The sequence below is a fragment of the Lissotriton vulgaris genome, chromosome 4_1 (genome assembly GCF_964263255.1).
Source record: "Lissotriton vulgaris chromosome 4_1, aLisVul1.2, whole genome shotgun sequence".
NCBI lineage: Eukaryota > Metazoa > Chordata > Amphibia > Caudata > Salamandridae > Lissotriton > Lissotriton vulgaris.
This window is the reverse complement of record NC_141691.1, coordinates 1,399,774,978-1,399,793,321: the sequence shown is the minus strand read 5'-3', so window position 1 is coordinate 1,399,793,321 and position 18,344 is coordinate 1,399,774,978. Positions and strand designations below refer to the sequence as shown.

The 18,344-nt window shown below is 47.9% G+C and overlaps 1 protein-coding gene across 1 annotated transcript in view; it reads right to left on the bottom strand.

Moving 5' to 3' along the window:
• Positions 1-18,344, bottom strand: part of CABYR (calcium binding tyrosine phosphorylation regulated) — a 298,157-nt gene that overhangs the window by 176,914 nt on the left and 102,899 nt on the right. The gene's annotated exons all lie outside the window — the stretch shown is intronic.

The window sequence follows — 18,344 nt, the reverse complement described above, 5'->3', positions numbered from 1 at the left end:
CCGATCTTGTGCCCCCCTGCTTGTTCAGGTAGTGCATGCTCGTCGTGTTGTCTGTTCGGATCAACACGGACGAGTTTGACAGAGTCACTTGAAATGATTTCAGGGCGAGGAAAATGGCCCTCAACTCCAACAAATTGATGTGCCATGTCCTTTGTTGTGCGTTCCATTTGCCACTGATTGTCATCCCTTGAAGGTGAGCGCCCCAACCTTCCAGCGAGGCATCCGTGGTGACGACGAAACTGGGGACTTCTTCTAGAAAGGCGCGGCCGACTTGCAGGTTGCGTGCCAGAGCCCACCACCGAATTGCGTGTTTCATTCGAGGTGTTAAGACGATGACATCTTCGAAGGAACCGGATACTTGCACCCACTGGTGGCCGAGTTCCTCTTGCAGTGGTCTCATTCTCAGACGACAGTTCGGAGACAGGAGAATGCATGATGACAACATCCCCAGGAAAGATTTTAATCGTCGAACTGAAACGCACTCTCTTCTGAGGAGTGCTCTCGCCAGGTCCTGGATCTTGGCTTGCCTTTCGTTTGAAATGAAAACCTGAGCTTTCCTGGAATCCAGAGTCGCTCCCAGGAAAGACGTCTTCTGAGACGGTGTCAGGTATGATTTCTCGAAATTTATTGAAAAACCCAAGTCTTGAAATAGAGACAGGCATGTTTGGACGTGACTGCTTGCGGTGGCATAGGAATTGGCCTTGATAAGGCAGTCGTCCAAATAAGGATAAATCTGGATACCTTGCAACCGTAAGTGGGCCGCCACCGGTGCCAACATCTTGGTGAATACTCTCGGGGCTGAACGTAGCCCGAAGGGAAGGACCTTGAACTGAAAGTCCCTGCCGGCCACTCTGAATCTTAGGAACTTCCTGTGCCTGGGGAAGATGGGTACGTGGAAGTAAGCATCCTGTAGGTCCAGGGTTGCCATATGTTCGCCTTCCGTCAGAAACTGGAGGATCTCCTGCAGTGACAACATTCTGAATGTCAATTGCTTGATAAATTTGTTGAGGGCACGCAAGTCGAGGATGGGGCGCCACTCCCCCGACTTTTTGCGTATCAAGAAGAAACGAGAGTAAAACCCTTGACCCCTCTGATGTTGAGGTACCTTCTCGATTGCCCCTTTCCGAATCATTGCATTGATTTGGAGGAACAGCTCCTTGAGATGTGCTGGGGGTGGTCCTTTTGGGGGCGAATTTGGAGGGGCTTTTACAAATTCCAATACGTGACCCTTTGAGATTACATCCAAGACCCATCTGTCTGTTGTAATTTTGGACCATTGAGAGTAATGCAGGGATATTCTTCCTCCAATTCGTGGCTGGCATAGGCAGAGTGGCGGCAGGATGTTTTCCTCACTTTTTGTTGGCGTTGTCTCTACCTCGATAAGTGGATTTTCCTCTGGATTGTGTAAAGGTGCTCCGCCTTTGGCCATAAGGCTGTTGTTTGTAAGGTTGGTACCTTTGGTTGTTTTGATTGGTCTGATATGGGCGTTGCTGGTAATAGCCCCCTCTGTTGGAGAAGTTACCCCTTCCTTTTGCCCCACGAAAGGAAGACTTACGGTACTGCAGAGTACCCAACGAACGTGCCGTTTCTGTATCCTTCTTAATGGACTGTAAGGCTTCGTCCACATGCGAGCCAAACAGGAATTCGCCGTCATAAGCCATATTTAAAACTTTGGCCTGTACCTCCTGGCGAAAAGACGTAGATTTTAACCATCCTTCTCGTCTGAGCACTGCAGCTCCTGCCAACTGTCTAAAACCTGTGGCCGCTACGTCCACTGCAGCGTCGATAATTTCCGACGACGCACATTCGCCGTCTTGTAGGATTTTGATGGCCTCAGAGCGGTCTGGCTCAGGTAATTTTTGGATGTATGGGGATATGTCAGACCACATTTGTCTGTCATACCTACCAAGAATTGCTAAAGAATTAGCAGCTCTAACCGTGGTGGCCGCGATAGTGGAGACCTTTTTACCAATGGAATCGAGGCGTCTGCCATCTCTGTCCGTTGGAATGGAGACCTGAGTTGAGGGGTTCCTAGCTCTTTTTTGCGCTGCCTGCGCAATGACTGAGTCCGTTTTAGCTTGGCCGATGAGACAGGCAGGTGAAGAGGCTGGCGCCCTATATTTTTTGTCGACTCTCGGCAATACTGCGGGAGCAGAATTTGGCGTGGCCATTATCTTAAGCCCTTCCTTCCAGATAAAGTCTATAATGGGAATAGACCAACTCTGCTTCTGAGACAAAGACTTGAAATCATAAAGAAAGCAGTCATCTTGTTTCGCTTCCATGGAAACCAGAAATCTTTTAGTGGCTTTGTCCATAAGTCTATGGAAGTTCGCTATATCCACCGGCGGTGAGTCAGCCTTCGGTTGTTCCTCTGGGGATGGCGATTCAGCCTGGTAGTCCTCATACTCCGACGAGTCCGATCTAATCAACTCCCCCTCCTCATGGGTGTCCTCATCAGAATCGCCAACCTCCTGTTGATGGGGAGATACTGGCGTGGCAGGTCGGGTAGCCTGTGCCTCTTCCGGCCTATTAGGCCTTGGACCTCTACTCACGCGAGGCTGAGGGGAGGTAATATGCGAATCGCCCGATTCCGAAGGCGGGAATCGGCGATAATAATCGCTCAGCATATACTGCAGATTCTCGTAAAGTTCCATCGGCATCTGCATTCCTGTCGCAGAAGTGGGTACCGATGTAGGTACCTGGATTTGCTGTTCGTCTTCCTCCTGATCCTTTACATGTATTAATAAGTCAGAGGGACTTTCCGCCGCTTGAAACAGTTCATCTCCAGATTCTACTTCAGAATCTAACAGCCTATCTGGCATCTGGAGCGGCGATAATGGCGTTGTTTGAGAGGACCTCTTTTGCAGCAAAGCCGTAGTAGTGGCTGGAGAAGGAAGAGGTATGGCAGTGGTCTTTGCCGACCATACCTGTAGGTCAGTACAATACGACAATTTTGGCGTAGATGGATTGCCTGGCAAAATCAAGCTCTGTGTCGTCGCTTTTGATGAAGAAGCTGATGGTTCTCTCGTTGTTAGAGATGGCGTCACCTTCGTCGACGTGTTGGATTTCGTCGTCGACGAGGGAACCGTCGACGGAGCAGTCTTCATCGTCGACGAGGTCGTCGACGGGGCCGTCGACGGGACAATCCTCACCTTCGTCGACGACGTCTTCGTCGACGTGTCCGTCGACGGGGTCTTCTTCGTCGCCGATGGGTCCGTCGACGACATCTTCATCGACGATGGTGTCGACGACAGTGAGGTCTTCTTTGTCGACGGAGCAATCGTCGACGACGACGAGGATTTCTTCGTCGACTGCTTCAGTGCCGTCGATGTCTGATCGTCGACGAGAGGTGTGAAAACCTTCGTCGACGAGATGGGTCGAACCTGCACATGAACAAAAGTTGGAGAGGAAGCTGAGGACATCACCATGGTCGATTTAGGTGAGGAGAAAGTCAATGTAGAAGTCATGGCAGAGGCAGCCTGACTGGAATTTGGCAACGTTGTTGGTGCCTTAGTCATAGGTCTCACGGGGGACACCAAAGACTCCGTTCTTTTAGAGCTCGGGACCTTCACAGATTTCTCAGAGGATTTCTGTGCCTTTGAAGTAGAAGGCTCCTGTGAGGCGAGCTGGTGTTTAGACACCTTAGCTTTCGGAGTAGGCACAGTACTCTCAGCTCTCCGTTTTTTCGACCCCTTGGTAGATTCTGAGGCAAAACTTCCTACCTCAGAAAGTGGCTCATCTTTATTTTTCATTTTCTGCAGCCACAGCAACAGGCGACCCTCTCTGTCCCTGAGGGTTTTAGGAGAGAATTTTCGACAGATGCTGCAGTCCTTAACCTGATGGTCAGGGTATAAACAGTAGATGCAGCGAGTGTGTGGATCTTCCTTAAACAGTCTCGCCTTTCCACACGAGTCGCAGGCCCTAAAAAGGGATTTTGAAGAAGACATTTCCTTGAAGAAGAAACTTTATCCAAGAGAAGAATTGAGCAGAGCTCAGAAGGACTCCCTATCACACGACGTGCGGTAAAAAATCTGAGAGCCTGGGTCTCTGGGGAGAGCTTGCTGGTGGGAGCTGTGGCCTGATTGGCTGCAGTTTGGTCCATACATAATGACATGGACAGGTTCTAATGTGGAAGTTTCTTTTACTGTAGCTAGGGCTACTTTACTTCCTGGTTGGGTATATTGTTATCTCTTATGTACTAAGGGTATATTTCACTACTTTTTTATGTACCGTGGGCTCCCACTCCGACGACGGGGAATGATTCAGGCATGTGAATCTATGAAAGACACCCCTAATACTGGAGAACTGCAGTTACAGGTAAGTAACGCATTTCTTATCCAGTATTATGGGTATCTTTCATAGATTCACATGCCTGAATCAGAGTAGCAAGCAATAACCAGCACATTTCGTATGGTACAACATGTAAAATCACACGATATAAGAATACCATTTGTGAAATAAAACAAGTATCAAAAACAATATAATTGAGAAATGTGCAAGCAGGCAGTAGGAAGGTGGAATGAAGAAAGAAGGCTCACCTCTAGTGAAATAGATGACTGAGAACAGCTTGACCCACTGCTGCATCTTTCATAAGTTCAGAATCCAAGCAGTAGTGCCTGGTGAACGTATGTGGTGTCTTCCACGTCGCCGCTCTGCATATGTCGTTAATGGGCACTCCTGCAAAGAGCGCCATTGAAGTGGAGACAGCTCTGGTTGAATGAGCTCGAACTTTAGAATGCAGAGGATGACCTGCCTGTTGATGGCAGAAAGTAATGGCTGCAGAGATCCAATGAGAAATGCTCTGCTTAGTTAAAGGAAGACCCTTTCTGGGCCGGCTGAAGGCAACAAAAAGTTGGTTGGATTTCCGAAACTGTTCTGTTCGGTGAATGTAGAACTTCAGACAACGCTTGAGGTCTAAAGAGTGGAGAGACCTCTCTGCTGCGGAAAGTGGATTTGGGAAGAAAGTCCGCAAGACATTCAAGTGAAAATTAGATGGAACCTTTGGGATGAATTTAGGGTTGGTCCGTAGGATAACTCTGTCCTGTTTGAATTGCAAGAAAAGATCCTGAATAGAGAAGGCTTGCAGCTCACTTACACGCCTTGCTGATGTGAGCCCTAGCAAGAGAGCGGTTTTCCAAGGCAGGTATTAGATGTCGGCTCTGTGTATTGGCTCAAAGGGATGCTTCATCAGTTGAGCAAGTACAATGTTTACTTGCCAGGTGGGTGGTAAAGCTCGCACCGGAGGGAATGTCCTGAATAGGCCTTTTAAAAATTGCTTAACCAGTCTGTCGGACCAGAGGGAAGTACCAGATGCCGAACGCCTGAAGCGAGATATTGCCGCCAGGTGGACCTTAATAGAAGCATGGGCCAATCCTGAGTGCGCCAAATGGAGCAGGTAAGGTAGAATTTGTGCAGGTGTTGATGAAAAGGGGTGTATCTTATTTGCTTTACACCATACACAGAACCTTTTCCACTTTAGAGAGTACAACTTGTTGGTACTGTCCGCCCAAGCCCGGGCTAAGACTGCCCTGCATTCTTGAGGAATGTCTAGGTTTTGAAACTCTCTGAACTCAGGAGCCAAGCCGACAATCTGAGAGATGCTGGATCCGGATGCTGGACTTGCCCTTGGTTCATTGTAAGGAGAGTCGGACAAGGCTTGAATAGAATTGGCGGTTCCAGCGACAGGAGATGAAGCTCTGTAAACCAGTGTTGGCGCGGCCACGCTGGTGCTATTAAGATCAGGGTGCAATGCTCTGCCTTCAGTTTCCGGAGGACCCTGGGAATCAGGGGAAATGGAGGAAATGCGTACGCAAAGATGTTGCATCATCCGATCGAAAATGCATTCCCCAGTGATCCCTTCTGGGGATGCCAGCTTGCGTAATGTTGGCATTTTGCGTTGTGCTGTATCACAAACAGATCCAGATGAGGCCTGCCCCATCGGGTGAATACAGAGCTGAGAAGTTGATGATCCAGCTCCCACTTGTGGCACACGGAACGTTGCCTGCTCAGAGAGTCCGCCAGGACTTTGTCCGTCCCTGGGACGTACTCCGCCCGAAGGGAAATGTTGTGCTGCAGAAGCCATTTCCAAATTTTTTGAGATTCTTGAGACAACGACAGAGAGCGTGTTCCCCCTTGTTTGTTCAGATAGTGCATTGTGGTGGTGTTGTCTGTTCTCACAAGCACTGGGGAATCTCTGATCCTGGGCAGGAAGTCTTTTAATGCCAGGTAAACTGCCCTTAACTCGAAGAGGTTTATGTGCAGTTGCTTCTCTGCAGGGACCACTGCCCGTTGATTTGAAGGTCCTGAAGGAACGCCACCCAATCTTCCAAACACGCATCTGTAGTTATCACATGTGGCGAGATTGGAAGTTTGAACAAAAGACCCCGCCGTAGATTTTGTGGATGAAGCCACCAGTTCAGAGCCTGGACCATGGTAGGAGTTATCCGAATGACGTCGTCGAAGGATCCCCTGCATTGAATCCACTGAGCTGATAGCGCCTCCTCAAGTGGACGCATACAAAGGCGGCAGTGTGGGACCAACAGGATGTTCGAGGACATCATCCCTAACAAGTAATTGTACAGGCGCACGGTGATGGACTTTTTTGGATTGAATCCGGGCGGCCAAGGTCCTTAGTTTCACTTGACGTTCCTGTGAAGGGAAAGCCTTTCTCTGAGCAGTATCTAGGACAGCTCAGAGGAAAGTGAGACACTGGGACGGCTGAAGGATGAATTTTTCCTCGTTGAGAGTAAGGCCCAGACCATTGAGGAGCTGAAGACAAGCGTTGGAGGACTTGGTCACGCCTACGAAAGTAGGTGCCTTGACGAGCCAGTCGTCTAAGTACAGGAAGACCTGGTGATGTTGTTGGCGGAGGTATGCTGCTACTGGAGATAGACATTTGGTAAAAATGCGTGGAGCCAACTTTAGGCCGAAAGGCAATACTCGAAACTGGTAGTGCTTGCCCGCCACCACGAACCTGAGAAATTGTTTGTGGTTCCTGTGGATTGGTATATGAAAATATGCGTCTTGAAGGTCTAAAGACACCATAAAGTCGTTCGCATTGAGGAGTTGCAGCACCTCCTGGATGAACACCATACGGAATGACTGTTTTTTGAGGTATTGGTTGAGGTTTCTCAAGTCCAATATACGTCTCCATTTTTTCTCCTTCTTTCGAATTAGGAAGAATCGGGAGTAGAATCCCTTGCCTTTCTGATTCCGGGGGACTCTTTCTATAGCTCCTTTTTTGAGCATGAGGGAGAGTTCCAATTGCAACAGTTGCAGATTTTTGTGCCGCATTGGGATTGGCGGTTTTTGAGGAGGAGTTTCCACAAACTCTAGAGAGTGTCCCAATTGAACAAGTTGGAGGACCCACCGATCCGTTGTATTATGTCGCCAATTGTGAAGGAAGGATGAAATTCTCCCGCCAACTTTGCAAGGTGGAGAGAAACTGGAGACCTGTGGCAGAGAGAAGTCATTGCCTTCTGCCTGCGTCCTTCTTTCCCCCTCGTCCGCGAAAGGAAGACTTGTTGTAGGACGACTGGTTTTGCTGCTGCCTTTGCTGGTACTGGGGTTTGTATTGTTGGCTTGAGCCGTATGTGGATTTGTACCCCTGATAGGTGCCTCTAGAGGACTGCCCTCTTCCTCTGGAGCCCCAAAAGGAAGGATTCTTGTATTGGAGAGTACCTAGAGCTCTTGCGGTATCAGTATCTTTCTTGATACCCTGTAGCATCTCGTCGATGTGTTGTCCAAAAAGAAGCTGTCCGTCATACGGCATGTCCAATACCTTGGTCTGAAGTGCAGGCCGGAAAGATGTTGCCTTAAGCCAACCTTGGCGCCACAGGACCGCAGCTCCTGCCAGCTGCCGGAACCCCGTGGATGCGATATCCATCGCCACATCAATCATCTCCGAAGCGGAACGTTCGCCTTCAAGGAGAATCTTCTTCGCCTCTTCTTTCTGCTCCTCTTGAAGCAAATCCAAGTATGGAGCGATATCTGCCCACATTTGACGGTTGTAACGTCCCAACAGTGCTAAAGAGTTTGCTGCACGCACCATTAAAGCTGACATGGACGAAAACCTCTTCCCTCTGTTGTCTAGCTTTCGACCCTCCTTATCTGGCGGCGCAGCCAATGCAGCCAAAGGATTTTTTGACCTGCGTTGCGCTGCCTGGGTGATCAAGAGTCCGGCTTTGGATGGCCAATAAGGCAAGCTGCGGCTGTGTCAGGAGCTATATATTTTTTTTCTAGTCTGGGCAGCACTGGAGCCAGAGATGAAGGGTTTTGCATTATTTTCTCCCCTTGTTCCCAGATGTAATCAATGATGGGAATGGACTGTACCGCCTTTTGGAATGGCTCTTTAAAATCATAAAGGAAGCAATCCTGTGGTGTTGCCGTTACTTTGAATTTGAAGCGCAACGCCGCTCTCTCTAGGATGTTGTGGAATCCCCCAATGTCTTCAGGGGGTGAATCCGCTTGTGTCTGTACAGGGGATGCTGGACCTGGAATCACATACTCATCCCATTCGTCTTGTGTGTCCTGGAGCTCCCCTTCCTCACGTTGTTGCTCCTCTTCTTCGTCTTCCTCATCAGAGGATGGCAGAGAACGCGAGGGAGCCGGATCTGGTCAAAGGACTAAAGGAGTAGGCGGAGGCCTAGGTGGCGGTGTCAAAACTGGCGGTGTCACAACTGGCGGTGTCACCACTGGCGGAGGCGGAGCAGTGGACGGGAACCTCTGTTTGTAGTCCGCAATGAGAAACTGCAGGTCTGTCACTATAGAAGCTGGGAGACACACCATAGGCTGTTGAGGAGGCGGCGGAGGTTGGAATTCCTCCTGGTACTCCAAATCATCCTGTCCTTGTTCCTCATAATCTGAGCTTTCGTGAAGTTTTACGCGTAGTTCAGATGGGCTTGTCGCTTGTTGGAACATAGAGCCCTCATCCGAGTCCTCATTATCCAGAAGATGAACAGGGGGGAATGGTTCGACCCTGCTTGGAGAGGTCAACTACGGCGTAAGAGTACGCGTATAGGTGCACTTCAATGGAGGCGATCCTACCGTCGTCGAACCAGTCAATGGAGCGGTCGTCGACGGGGGAACGTTGACAGTCAACTCAGACTCCGTCGTCGACGTTGTCTTCTTCGATGACGACGTCGACAGCAGCGTCGTCGACGATGGTTGCTTCGTGGACGGCTTCGTCGACGCTGGTGTCGTCGTCGACGGCTTCGTCGACGCTGGTGTCGTCGTTGACGGCTTCGTCCACGCTGGGGTCGCCGTCGACGGGCCCGTCGACGGTCTCGTCGACGATCAACTTGTCGTCGACGATGGGGCCTTCATCGCTGATGACGATTTCGTCGACGATGAGGCTTTTGTCGACGTCGATGATTTAACCAACGCCGACGGTTCAGACTTCGTCGACGATGAGGCACTCGTCCACGGTGGCGCCGTCAACGACTTTTTAATAATAATCAGAGATGGAACAGACCTACCCGTCGACGACGAGAATGTAGTAGTCGTCGACGTTGATGTTAAAGATGACGCCACCAATGTGGAGATAGTGGCTGTCGACATTGTCACAGGCAGAGCTGAAGATGTCACCAAAGGTTTCTTGAAGGCAGGATCTTGTGGAGAAACCTTCACAGCAATAGCCTTAGAACGAACCTCTGAAGACTTGGGCGTCTTCTTCTGAGGTGGCTGTACAGATGGTCCTGGGGATGGCGTTGTAGGCCTTTTGGGAGAAGAGTGTATACTCCTAATGGAAACTCACTCTCACCTCAAGAGACTGGTTGATCCTTGTCCTTGAGTCTCTGAAGCCATATCAGCAGTCGGCCCTCTCTATCCTTGAGAGTTTTGGCTGAAAAAGTACGGCAGACTTTACAATCCTTTGCTGAATGGTCAGGGTATAGACAATAAAGGCAGTCCTCATGCCTGTCGTCCTCATGAAGCCTCTTTTTGCCATAAGAGGCACATGGTCTGAAAAGTCCCCTTTTTGGAGCATCAGCCATGGCTAAACGGAAGATCCCTCACAGAATGATAATTCTGAGACAAATATGTGGAAATAAATCCAGAAATACAAAGATACTGAGCAGAGCTCAGAGGAGACTCCCTTAGCACGACGTGCGGTAGAAAATCTGAGGGACTAGGGCTCCTTCCAGGAAGGTTCTAGAGGATGGTGATATCTGATTGGCTAGTGGCCAAAGTTTGGTCCTTTTTACAAAAGGACATGGATATGTTACTAATGAGAGGCCTCTGGCCTATTGCTATGTATATGTCTTTATGACATTACTCTTTTTATATACCGGGGACTCCCACGCCGACGATGGGGAATGATTCAGGCATGTGAATCTATGAAAGATACCCATAATACTGTATAACACCCTTTTGTGTGTTGTCTCTTGCGCTCCGCTTGTCCCTCTACCCGGAGTCTCGTTATTCTGAGTTATGGAATAAGAACAGGGTGCTCAATTTGTTTTTGTCAAGGCAACACAACGCATATTTGTCAAGGAAAGAGTTGACGGCGAAGTTGGCGATACTCCTCTGTTTAATCTCCTGCAGGAGAGTTTTAGATTTACGAGCCCTGGATATCACGGGCAGGGTTTTTTCCCCCTCGGGAGTGTCTTTTACGATCAGTCGCAGAATTAAGTGCCATACTACAGTAATTGAATACAGTGCTTTCCCCAACTTGCCTAAACTGTGTGTGGTGCGCTGCTTAAAGGCCTGTGAGGCAATGTCTGTGGAGCTGAGGCCTCAGGGAGAACGGCAATTATTGATTGGTCTGAGGAAAACCCACAAAGCGGTTTCCGCTCCCACGATTGCAAGTTGGGTGCGATGACATGCAAGAGGCGGGCATCAGCCTGCGGTAATTTGGAGCCCATTCAGCTACGGGAGCAATGGCCTCTAAAGCTTTTACGCTGGGATCCAGGTTAGAGGATATCATGAATGCAGCAGATTGGTCCTCAAATTCTACCTTCAAAAGGTTTTCTTTCAAACCTATTATTGACGTGGCGCATTTGATGGTAAATTGGCTTTAAACTAGCATAATCTGAAGCCTCCGGTCCTGACATCAAATGAAAAATTTCCTAGCTATCATAACGGAAAGTTTCAATTCTATTAAGGACTCGGAGGCGAGGATTATCCCACATGCGGACGCTGTCTGCTGCGCCCGCCCGTTAAGGAGTAACTGGCACATGCATCAATATTGCATTTTGCGATTCCTTAATTGCGAAAAATAAGGAATCGCAATTAAGGAATTGCAAAATGCAATGCATCAAAAAATCGCTAAAAAATAGCGATTCCCTAAAATTCCTTAATTGCGATTCTCTAATTGAGAGTCGCAATTAAGGAATACCAACCCATTCATTCCTATGGGCCTAGAGGCCCATAGGAATGAATGGGAATGACATTCTTAATTTGCGATTCACCATTAGAAATTCGCAAATTAAGAATGCAATTTCAAGGGTGCAGGGGTGTCCAAAGGACACCCTGCTGCACCCCTGAACTCAGCTCAGAAGTACATTTTGCACACGCACATGCCCCAAGGGCATGTGTGTGTGTAAAATTGAACTTTGAAAAATGCACTTTTGTGCATTTTTAAAAGTTTTCGCAAATTACCATGAAGGACAACTTCATGGTAATTTGCACCTCTTATTTGCGAATTCGCAAATTTTAAAAGTTTGATGCATTGCATTTAAGGAATCTCAATTTGAGATTCCTTAAATACAATCGCAATTTAAGAAATCGCAATTTTGCGATTTCTTAAATTGCGAGAACAAAATGCATAATGCATCCCAGAAATGGAAATTGCATTCGCAAACGGACGATTTTTGAAATTCGCACCGTTTGCGAATGCAACTTCCTTTGATGCATGTGGGCCTTAGTACAATTCTATATTGTACAATTCTATACTCTATGTTGTCTTGATGCACCACAGTGTTAATGGTTTAAGTTTATGTTGTTTATGATCCATTGGTTCTTGCGTATATCAGATGACTCATGTCTTAAAATGCTTAGGTTCTTCAGTTACATTTGAGTTCTTTGGCTATGAGCATTGAGCTGTGATACCTGTTGGTCTCCTGGCCCTGACATTGTCCTTTTTATTCCAGGAGGTGATTCTGGGAAACAGGAAGGTTGACTTTCAGAAGAAGAAGGGCATGACACACGCATCGAAAGAGGATGGGCCGTGACTAGAGGAGAGACTATATCGGGCTCACGACGCCATGATTGGCTCATGGACTTGGGGATGTGTTGTCCCTTGTTTGTTACTTTTTTACCCATCATGTTCCAGAGGGTGTTTGGGAAATGTGGTCTGTTGTTGAAGTTCTAAAATGGCTGCTGTTAAAAGCAAAGAAAGGATCGCATAATCCTTGCCACCAAATCCTTCATAGAACTGAAACTTTCCGTTACAATAGCTAGGAAACTTTTCATTCTCTCTGCATGTCAATTGGAGAAACTCCAATCTAGTCTTTGATGTGTCCTTCACTCAAAATCTGCCTGACTTTGATTAAGGCCCAAAAATGTCACCATAGTCTAGTTCTGGTATAGGGTACCATCCTACACTCAAAGAGTGGTTACCTAAGGATCTTATCATGGACCCATATCAGATATAGAAAAATATGACAAAGCAACCGGGCAAATATGCACCATTGCTTCACCCCACAACAAAATCTTTTTTTATGCTATTAGCACTATTAACAAGCTAGAATTGCAACCCATATATTGGAGAAAAGCAACTGAAGGTTTTTCAGTAACGGATTTGGAACCTTTGATTGTATCAGCTTTGACAACAAAAATCCCCTTACCAATTGCATCAAAGCCTGTTTTAAAATCAACAAAAGTACTATACATGGTAGCACGTTTTTAGACAAAGCAGTTACACTGTGTTAAACCTGAGGATACTGCCTAATAGAAAAATCCAGGACTTCTTAACTTGCGAGAGCCTACCTCGCCAACGCTGCTCCCTACGGACCCTTGACCCTGCTGCCTGCTGGTCTCTGTCCCCCTCCGGCCGCCGCAACCGTCATCCAGAACGCGGCCGCCGAGAGGAGGGGGGCACAGGACTACGTTTCCCGCCTTGCTTTGCGGCGGGACACGGCGCTGACATCGCGCCAGGCGTCGCATAAAGAGCGCGTCACCCCCATGGAGCGGGTGACGCTGTGTTAAACCTGAGGATACTGCCTAATAGAAAAATCCAGGACTTCTTAACTTGCGAGAGCCTACCTCGCCAACGCTGCTCCCTGCCGACCCTTGACCCTGGTACCTGCTGGTCTCTGTCCCCCTCCCGCGGCCGCAACCGTCATCCAGAACGCGGCCGCCGAGTGGAGGGGGGCACAGGACTACGTTTCCCGCCTTGCTTTGCGGCGGGACACGGCGCTGACATCGCGCCAGGCGGCGCATAAAGAGCGCGTCACCCCGGTGGAGCGGGTGACGCTGTGTTAAACCTGAGGATACTGCCTAATAGAAAAATCCAGGACTTCTTAACTTGCGAGAGCCTACCTCGCCAACGCTGCTCCCTGCGGACTCTTGACCCTGGTGCCTGCTGGTCTCTGTCCCCCTCCCGCCCCTGCAACCGTCATCCAGAACGCGGCCGCCGAGCGGAGGTGGGCACAGGACTACGTTTCCCGCCTTGCTTTGCGGCGGGACACGGCGCTGACATTGCGCCAGGCGGCGCATAAAGAGCGCATCACCCCGGTGGAGCGGGTGACGCTGTGTTAAACCTGAGGATACTGCCTAATAGAAAAATCCAGGACTTCTTAACTTGCGAGAGCCTACCTCGCCAACGCTGCTCCCTGCGGACCCTTGACCCTGGTGCCTGCTGGTCTCTGTCCCCCTACCGCCGCCGCAACCGTCATCCAGAACGCGGCCGCCGAGCGGAGGGGGGCACAGGACTACGTTTCCCGCCTTGCTTTGCGGCGGGACACGGCGCTGACATCGCGCCAGGTGGCGCATAAAGAGCGCGTCACCCCCGTGTCGCGGGAGCGCGCGGGAGCGCCCGGGGCTAAGCCCGGGCAAAGGGCGGGCCCTCTGTGGCCCTCAGGGGCCTGAAGTGGCCGGGACGGGCCACCCCCCTAATACCTTCAGTGAGAACACCCTCCTATAAGGTAATCCACATAAACAACACTTCGTGCTTGGATATATAATCACTGTCTGAGGATGACCAAAGCACAGAAAACCCCAAAGGCAACAAGATCAACAACAAGACTAAAAACTGTGAGTATACCACTACCCACTATAACCGCCATTGATATGTTACAAAAAACGATTAGTGTAGTGGCGGATGCCATCCAGGACACAGAGAGGCGACTCTCTCTGACACCAGATATGTGCTTTCCAAACCTGTCCATGCACACTACTAACACCACACATATCATGGACGATACCTCTAACTCTCAGGAATCCTTACTAATGCAATCATTCACAGATCTGCCAAGGTCGCATATCAAGGATAATACATCAAAATCCCTGCTTACGCATCCTTCGGTGCATACAACGGAGAATAGCCCTTTGGCTCTGACTAACTGTGGTAACATTATAAACTGCTTGCATACATCGTGTCCAGACTCTGAGGTTCAATTAATTGAGACCCATATATCTGCCACTCAATTGGCATCGACATTAACCCCTGAACAAACAAGCAACTCCAAGCGCATCAAGAAAAAAAGATAGACAAAACACCTCTTGAAAAAAAACCATTGTCTATTAGGCAAACCGAAACGATCAATTAAAGATATGTGGCAGAAACTCATACAGGGGAAACCCGCCGAAACCACTATAACAGGGCCACTATTGATTCCCTCTCAAGACCTGGTCACATCCCGAAACAATAAGATCAATGTGGAGAGTACCCAGGTCAAAGAGCAGACAGGGCTCACAGACCAGATATCTACAACGAAAATACCATCCTTGAGCGAAATTGAAATTATGGTTGAATCTCTCTTACAACCCATCAGTAAACGGATTGTTAATATTGAGAAGGCTTTAGGAAAATTTGAGAGAGCACAAAATGAAGTATCCTCTAGCATTCTCAAATCGTTAAAAATGCCTAATTCAACTTCTACCTTTGTCCCAGCGAGCACAACCCTCAAAGTAAACAACTCAAAAACAGTGAAAAACATCAGTGACCCGGCAAACAGTACCGTTAAACAGAAATCGACACAGCAACAGGGACTTCCTGTTATAATCGACCCACTAACAACCTCACAAGTAGCATCCACCTCAGCGAAACTAGTAGCTACACCCATAAATAATACACAAATTATACAAACACGTGAGGAAGCCGATGACAGTGAATGGGCCGCGGAGGGCCACCCCTCAGATGCAGCCATAACTAATGCCGATACATCGAGGCACCCCACCTTACCAACCACGAATATTCCCATTAAGTCAGCAGGGGCATATCAGCTTAGACCTTCGACGGTAAGAACACCTAACCACATAAATCTCCCACCTGAGTCTAACGCTTATACAATAGTTATGATTGGGGTGCCTAAACTGACTGACAATAGGGGGAAACCTATGTGGAATTAAAGAATAAGGTCATTCAATGGCTAACCACTCACAGGCCACTTCCCTCCCACATAATAGGGACCATTTCTCACGTGAAGAAAGTAGATTGGGTGGGCTCAAGATTTAAATCAACAGTGGGAGACTGCATTGTAGTTAGCTTTAAAGACAGAGGCGCTGCGAAATTCATCGCAAATTGGAGGAGTTCTACGACAAATAGTCTGATCCGCACAATGGGTTTAAGTTATTTTTATCCACATAACCCAGACGGTCAAAGGAAAAATCCTAAACGCCATTATGGCCAAGAGGGGTCTCTGGTGCCGCAATCTCATTTTCATCCATGGGCTCCCCCTTCTGCTCCTAATCAGGGGATGTTTTTGGACCTAGAATCGCAAAGATATGTCCACTCTTGGGAAGGTAGAGGATATAATCATCCACCTCAAGCAATATATGAGAGACTAGAACCTGTCCAACACCCACACAAACGAGATCATATACACCCCTATCTGTTTCAAAATCATTATGCGATTCCAACATCAAACAGATATGACGCCCTGTACACTTACGATTATTTGGACGAGGTAGATTGACTGCCATCTGTTCTGCCTCCTAGTATTTCATTTGATCGGTTAAACTCCCAAGAACATCTCAATTTAATAAGTACTGATAAATTTGCAAGTACCCTTGATCTCCCAAATACGATACCAGACACTATTAAAACAGAGCTGATAACATCTTGTCCTGAAAAACTCTCCTTACAACGTGCATTTATCCCCTCCATTCCTGATGTAGGCAGTCCTTCCAATACTACAGTCTTTAATCTACCACTAAGTAATAGAAATTATCCGACAGATATATCAAGTCATTCTAACTTAAACCTGCACCCACCACCTAACACGACCCCAGAGTTACCGAAAGATCATAACGATCATAACTCCATAAAATCCTGTCGTAGAACATTGCAGGACTGGCCGCAAAAGTAAATGATCAGTTGTGGGTAGCCTTTGTCAGAAGTTACTCCATACTGTGCTTCCAGGAAACATGGCTCACAGACAACAACGTTTTCATCGAGGGGTTCCAAAGTTTCTTTGTCCCAGCATCTCCATCGCCCAGCGGAAGGTCAAAGGGTGGCCTGGCAACATTCATTAGCCTCTCTCTCATCTCCCAGATAAAAAACAAACAGTTGGACAACAGGAACATCCAGATTCTGGAGTTTAGGAAGGGTAAAAAAGCACTAACCCTGGTTAACTTCTACAACTCTGTAACACCATCTGGCGAATGCAATATCATCAAACTCCATAACCACCTATGCGATAATCTGGCAAAACTACCACGAAACAAAATAATTGTTGGTGACTTTAATGCACATATCTGTGGAAACCCGACTATGTCAACCTTGGGTTCTCTGGGTTGTGGAAACAGGTCAGGTCTCCATTTTGCGCATTGCCCGCGAGGGACAAACATGAACAACTTAATAGATGGCCTGAATTTGAGTATCGCACTGTCTCTGAAAGATGATTCCTTTATTCTCGAAACACCAACCTATAAAGGCTCAGAGCAAGGATCCTTCATAGACCATATACTTCTTTCTGTTGACCTAGCAAATTCAGCTCTAAATTTTCATATACATGAAAGCATCTATAGTGACCACAATCCAATCTCAGTGGAACTAGAAGATGGTCCTTTCGATTTACGGAAAAATCACAAGGATCCGGGTGTCCTAAAATTGATCAGCAGAAACCGCCGTCTAAAATGGACCACGATAAACAGTGATACCCTGCACGAGTCTGTTAAAATGAGCTGTGAACAGGAACTCAACCTTTGTTCCTCCAACATTACACCTCCTGAATCTATCTTATCTGCCTTTGCTGTGCTAACTCAAAGAATTGATCAGTTGCTCTCTGTACCATCAAAAGGCCCAACTGACCAACAGCCAAGATGGTTTGACCACGCCTGCTCAGCAGCCAGTCGAAACCTGAAAACGGCTCTTAAGAACAATCCAAGGGACCTTGCACTTGTCAAAATCCTGCGCTCTGAATATAAATCTGCCTTGGCATCCCGCAAAAAGAACATAAAGGCGAACATCTGGGAATCTTTGCTTGACCCATCAACTCTGGGAAATAGCTCCAAGTTTTGGAGCATAATCAACAAACCGATGTTTGATGATCCCAACGCTGCCAGCCTTGGAACAGTCATACCCGAAAATGAATGGATTTCCCATTTCAGCTTAATCTTCAAGAGTGATGACCATCAGTTGATACAAGCAACCAAACTCCCTGTAGTAGCACCCTTGCTTTTCACTGTCAAAGAAGTAGAAAAGGGGATCCGTTGTCTATCCAGTAACAAGGCCCCGGGTCCAGATGGCCTTCCCCCAGACCTATTCAAATCAAACCTCCCCTTCTTGGGCCCCAATCCGCACGGCGGTCGTCAATGCTGGTGCTGCAATTGGGGCTCCAAAGTCTTGGGGGGCCTCAACTATTGTACCCGTTTATAAGAAGGGTGACAGAAGCAATGCAGCGTGTTATAGACCAATTTCTTTGATAAATTCAGTTGCCAAAGTTGTGGGAGGGATTATTTTAAACAGGTTGACCACATGGGCCAAAAACAACAATGTAATGTCACCTGTCCAATACGGCTTCAGACCAGGGCATTCAACTATAACTCAATGCCTGAATCTATATCTAATCAGTGGCAAGTACACTCTGGCTAGAAACGGAACCCTAAATATGGCCTTTATGGACCTTTCATCGGCCTTTGATAGAAGCAAACTCTGGGATGTCCTGTCAAAAATGGGGGTCGAAAAAAACTGATTAATTTCCTGGCCGACCTCCACAGTGATACAAGAGCAAACGTTCGCT